This window comes from Protopterus annectens, chromosome 14.part0 (genome assembly GCF_019279795.1).
Source record: "Protopterus annectens isolate FY-2018-M chromosome 14.part0, PAN1.0, whole genome shotgun sequence".
NCBI classification, from domain to species: domain Eukaryota; kingdom Metazoa; phylum Chordata; order Ceratodontiformes; family Protopteridae; genus Protopterus; species Protopterus annectens.
The window spans coordinates 753104495-753110494 of NC_056748.1; the positions used below are offsets into that span (position 1 = coordinate 753104495).

At 39.9% G+C, this 6000-nt stretch overlaps 1 protein-coding gene across 1 annotated transcript in view; it reads right to left on the reverse strand.

The window, feature by feature from the left end:
• The window catches only part of PDZD7 (PDZ domain containing 7), an 809774-nt gene extending 804266 nt beyond the window's left edge, over nt 1-5508 (reverse strand). The window contains exon 1 of the mRNA XM_044056491.1: nt 5378-5508. The gene's annotated coding sequence lies outside the window, so the exon portion shown is untranslated. The remainder of the gene's footprint in view (nt 1-5377) is intronic.
• Between the last annotated feature and the right edge of the window lie 492 nt (nt 5509-6000).

A 6000-nucleotide genomic window follows, 5' to 3' on the forward strand; every position in this document is an offset into this window, starting at 1 on the left:
TTAAATTCAAGACCATTTTCTCTATATTATACACAATCCCTCACTTTATAGGGTTTAAAGAAAAGGGAAAATTTACAAGTACTTTGGGCAAATTTCCCCTAGTCAGTATGAATATCATCTCATGTCTGCACTGAAAAGAGGCTAGGCACAGTGGGATTAACCTCATTGATAAAATATGTGTAAATAAATTAATCAATCGAAGGACCATAAATGCTTGTTGACTCACCCAGGTCTCTTCTTACTTTAACTGACTGCTAGAATACTCCTGTTGTACTAGTCCTAAGAGTGAAATACAAAGAAGGCTAGAGAAGCTTCTATTTGTGATGGTTTGTTGAAGAACTTCTTCCCAATGGCCTTCCAAATCAGAAGACCTACAGGAACAAATTCAAAAGACATTCTACATGGACCTCAGCTGAGACACACAGCCCTTTTACTCACCAATGTTTCGGGTTCTTCATTACCTCTGTGATTCTTTTTCCTCCATTTTTTTCAGTCTACACAACTGGCAGTCATCTAGCTACTGCCACTACTTCCCGCTCATTCTCTATCACCAGGGAGAGAGAGTTGTTTATGGTGCAGCAGCCATTCAGAAAGCCATAAGGGGTATTGCCTTTTCTGGAATAACCACTTCTCCAGGAGTCAATGTGAGTGTTACTTCTTTGCCTGTTGGCTTGCGCATTCCTAAATTCACCCCAGGAAGGCTACCCCATAAATATAGCTTTTCAGAGCTATTCACACATCCATAGCCAATATGTTGCAAGCAGCACACCTCTGTCTCAAGGCGGTATTGGAACTGTAGGAGGCAGGCCTACATCCCTTCCCACAGGAGCTGACAATGGTCACTTTATTTCAGTCTCCCACACCAGGTTCCTTTAGTGTTCAAGTTATTAAATGATCTCATGCCATGTTGACTATGGTCAAGGCTTCACCTCACTAGGCCATTGAGCTGGGCCTCCTCTCAATGTTTTTTATGCAATGATCTTAGTAGTTCATACATGGTAGACCAACATAAAAGCTTCATATATCTCAAGACATAAATTGTTTTGCTATATTTAACTCTTTGAGGCCATTTTTTGTGGCACTTTCCCTCTTAATTCTCCATTTATGGACCCAGTACTCCTTGGGATGTATTATATAATATATATTATACAACCCGAACTCCCACTGTAAAATGTGTATAATGTAAAATATCAGACTGTGTCAGTGAACACTTCTACAAATCATGATGCAATTACTATATGCAAAATGTCATAACTCAGTCTTCTTTGAGATTTCATTATGAAAAACTAAAGCTACAAAATTAATCAGTATCATTAAAGGGTTTCAGTTCAACTCTATGCATTACCTGATCCTATGTAACCTGTATCATTGGATCATAGGAGGTTACTAAGATAATGGTCCTGGGGCCTTTACAAGTCTAGCCAAGAGTTTATTCCAAAAAATAAACCTCAGTCAGCACCAGTCACCCCTGTCAGTGAGGGACACAGGTGGAACCCCTGGGACAAATTTGTGGTTATCCATCCACTCATCAAGGTTGCGCTTGAAGAGGGTCAGTGAGGTACTCTGTTTAATGTGTATGGGGAGTCTATTCCAGAGATGGGGAAGCCTCTGGAAGACAAACCTGCCTCTCCAGCAGGTTTTGTTGATGTCACACATTAGAATCAGGTCTTTTGATCGGGTAGTGTGTGAGGAGTTAGACTTATGGATATGAAGCATCTCTAGTAGGGCAGGGTCTGAGATTGCCTTGTAGGCAAGACACAGATCACCCCTGAGCAATTTGTAATATACTGAGTAGAGTGATGGTGATTTGAGCCTGTCTGCATAGGACACATGTTGGAGACCATTGATTCTGTTTGTGAGGTATTTCAGTGGCCTTTCCAGTTGGTGCACGTGTTTGGAGAGGTACATCCCAAATGGGGTGTTATACTCAATTATTGGTCTAGTGTTACTGAAAGGGATTTTCTATGGTAAGGTGCAGGGTTAGAGTTATCAGACATTAATAAGGTGAGCAGAGGGGCTTCATCCCTACCCACCTTACTAATGTGCACTAACTCTAACCTTGCACCTTACCTTAGAAGACCCCTTTCTATAGCATTACCACTGCACAAGACACAATCACACACACAGATACACACACAAAGCTAACTCTTTTCCTTTACTTAGCTCTTGCTCTAACTGTAGCTCACATACACTTACACAAATAATCCCACCACTGATGCCAAAACTCTCAGAATAACTGTTTACAAAGCCACACTTACCTTACCTTACCTACATGTATGCAGTGTATTGTTCATCTGGATCCTTCAAATTTAAATGAATGGAACACTTAAAGGCATTTCAGTGTCATTCACTCCATTGATGAGTAACTGATTCAACAGACTGAATGACACTTGTGTGTATGTATGTATGTACATATATATGTATTTATACATATATATGTATATGTGGATCTACTTCACTTACCCGAAAAACCACATCGCCGACATTCACTTCACTGAGACAAATACACCAACAAAGCAGAAGACCAACATCCAGAACACCAGCATTCCGACCAGAGGTTAGTTACCGCTTGGCCGTTCCAAAAAAAAAAAACGAAACAAAACTAAACCCACCCATGTGGGGAGAAGCTCCCCACACCCTCTAACTGAATATACCAGCTCTGAGATCACACTACCACTGGAGTAAGGGGCAAAGTTCAATAGGATGGTCAAGAGGTTACTTACCTTGGGTAGGAATGTCGGTGTTCCAGATGTCAGTCTTCTGGTTTGTCGGTGTATTCATCTTGGTGAAGTGACTGTCAGAGATGTGATTTTTCAGCTAAGTAAAGTAGACCCAGATATCTATATAAATATATACATATATATATATATATATATATATATATATTCTTCTTTCGGCTGCTCCCATTAGGGGTCGCCACAGCAGATCATCTGTTTCCATTTCTTCTTGTCCTCTGCATCTTGCTCTGTCACACCAACCACCTGCATGTCCTCTCTCACCACATCCATAAACATTATCTTAGGCCTTCCTCTTTTCCTGTTACCTTGCAGCTTCATCCTTAGCATCTTTTTCCCAATATACTCTACATCCCTCCTCAGCACATGTCCAAACCAACATAATCTTGCTTCTCTGGCTTTGTCTCCAAACCTTCCAACCTGGGCTGACCCTCTAATATACTTATACCTAATCCTGTCCACCCTCGTCACACCCAGTGCAAATCTTAACATCTTTAACTCTGCCATGTCCGGCTCTGACTCCTGCTTTTTTGTCAATGCCACTGTCTACAACCCATATGACATAGCTGGTCTCACTACCCTCTTGTACACCTTCCCTTTCACTATTACTGGTACTCGTCTGTCACAAATCGTTCCTGACACTCTTCTCCACCCACTCCATCCTGCCTGTACTCTCTTCTTCACCTCCCTTCCACACTCACCATTACTCTGAACTGTTGATCCCAAGTATTTAAACTCATCCACCTTTGCCACCTCTACTCCCTACATCCTCACCATTCCTCTATCCTCCCTGTCATTCACACACATATATTCTGTCTTAGTCCTGCTGACCTTCATTCCTCTTCTCTCTAGAGCATATCTCCACCTCTCCAGGGTCTCCTCCACCTGTTCCCTACTCTCACTACAGATCACAATGTCATCTGCAAATATCATAGTCCACAGGGACTCCTGTCTGATCTCGTCTGTCAACCTGTCCATCACCATTGCAAATAAGAAAGGGCTCAGAGCTGATCCTTGATGTAATCCCACCTCCACCTTAAACACATCTGTCACTCCCACCGCAGACCTCACCGCTGTCACACTACCTTTGTACATATCCTGTACCACTCTTACATACTTCTCTGACACTCCCGACTTCCTCATACAATACCACAAGTCCTCTCTAGGCACCCTGTCATATGCTTTCTCTAAGTCCACAAAGACACAGTGCAACTCCTTCTGACCTAATCTGTACTTCTCCATCAACACTCTCACAGCAAACATCGCATCTCTCTCTCTCTCCCTCTATATGTGTGTGTGTATATATATATATATATATATATATATATATATATATATATATATATATATATATGTGTGTGTGTGTGTGTCTGTGTGTGTGCATTCACACATATTCCTTTCTGAAATTTTACACACACACACACACACACACACACACACACACACACACACACACACACACACACACACACACAGCAACACTACTATTATTAATACAAACTATGTCTGAATGCATGGTAGGTTTCTTTCAACTTTGTTTGGTTTGCATTTTATTGATTTTCAAAATGTTGGCACTGATCATCTAAGTGTCAATGCTTCTGCATTTTGATAAATAAACAGACATATATGTATATAAACATATACTGGTGTCTGTGCTAAAATGCCTTCTTGGTCTAATCTCTCCCTCTCTTCCTCTCTTACAAACACACACACACACACGTGCTTAGAAACACTGACCAGGGAAGAAATGTGGAGAATTTCAAAGATATACTAAGGCTTGGTTCTTCTGTTTTATGAGAACAGATTTTATTTCAGTAAGATAGTAGAATAAAAAATGTTTTCTTAATCTGTTGAATACCAAGTCCCACTCAATTAAGTATACACAATTCATTCTCACATATATCGACTCCCTATTAAATTCAAAATGCATATGCCATATTTCTTGTTACTCAACTCCTCAACTGAACCACATGTACTTAGTTCCATACACTGTAGGATTAAAAAAAAAAAAAAACAGACGTCTATGGTAAGCCTTAGAAAATGTGTTACGCAAAACAATGAGGTGTATCATAAGTTACAGGAAATAACAGTAAGCAGTAAATAGACAATAAAGTCTTATGATAATGTAGCAGTAAATGTCCAGTAGAAAAGAACATGTTTCAATTTTTTTCCTAGCTGTATAACTGCATTAGGATTATTTAACACCTTTACCAGCGAGAAACACTCATTTAGCATTACTATCCTCACATGGAATATAATTGTTGTTTCAAAACCCATGTGACATTTGCAAATGAAAAAAATAACAGAAGCATTTTTTTTACATCTGCCAGTAGATTCTGACTTACTTTACATGGCGTTTAACTCTCTCAGTACAGGTTCCTGCTTGTTATTATTTTTTTAAGAGAAAAGTAACCCACTGTTCTTTATTGACTAGATCACAGCCTAAAATATGAAGTAAAGGTCTTATTGTATGTTAATTACACATGTGAAGGAATGTGTCCATGCATTTTAATTGTAACATAGTATGTGAGCAGTAAGAACAGTCTGCTAAAGTGAAGAGAGCCCTTATGACCCCTATAAATAAGTAAGTGACATATCTTCTCACTTGCATCCTAGTCACAGAAGCAACCTGGTAAACTTACATATCAAGGAGATGGAGAGAGGGAGGACACGCCGCTCCTCAGTGCCTCAGTGCCATCCTGTGACTGCAAGGATTCCATGATTGATATAAAATCAGCAACAGAGTGTAATTCATTGTAGGAAAACAGTGATAAGGATTAACTCACTAGCCAATATACCGCATGGATATGGACGAGAATTCAGATTACTAATGGAGAAGGGTAGATAAAACTGAAAATGTTTAATCAAGAGTGGTAGCGTATTTCCGTTGATTCACGGGAGGGCAATAGTCCCGGTTCAGGACCACGGACAGAGACGTGCAAACTTCATAACCCTATTCCCTCCATATAATATAATATGGGTCGACTTCTATGCCGGTTCCTTAGTCAGAAATCTTCATCAAATATGCTTGTATACAGTTAGTTTCAGCTAAACGTGCAGTCTAGCCCATCCTGTAGTGATCCCTTTTAATATTACGAAATTCAAGCTAGCTACTTACTGAATAGCACCATTAGGAAACAAAGACAGCAAAAGAAACAAACGTTTCCTAATAACGAACGTCATCTACAGAATCGCCTGACTTTTTACGATCACCAAAAAAGTTGACTCCGTTGACTTTGTTTAATGAATTAACCAGGATCTTACC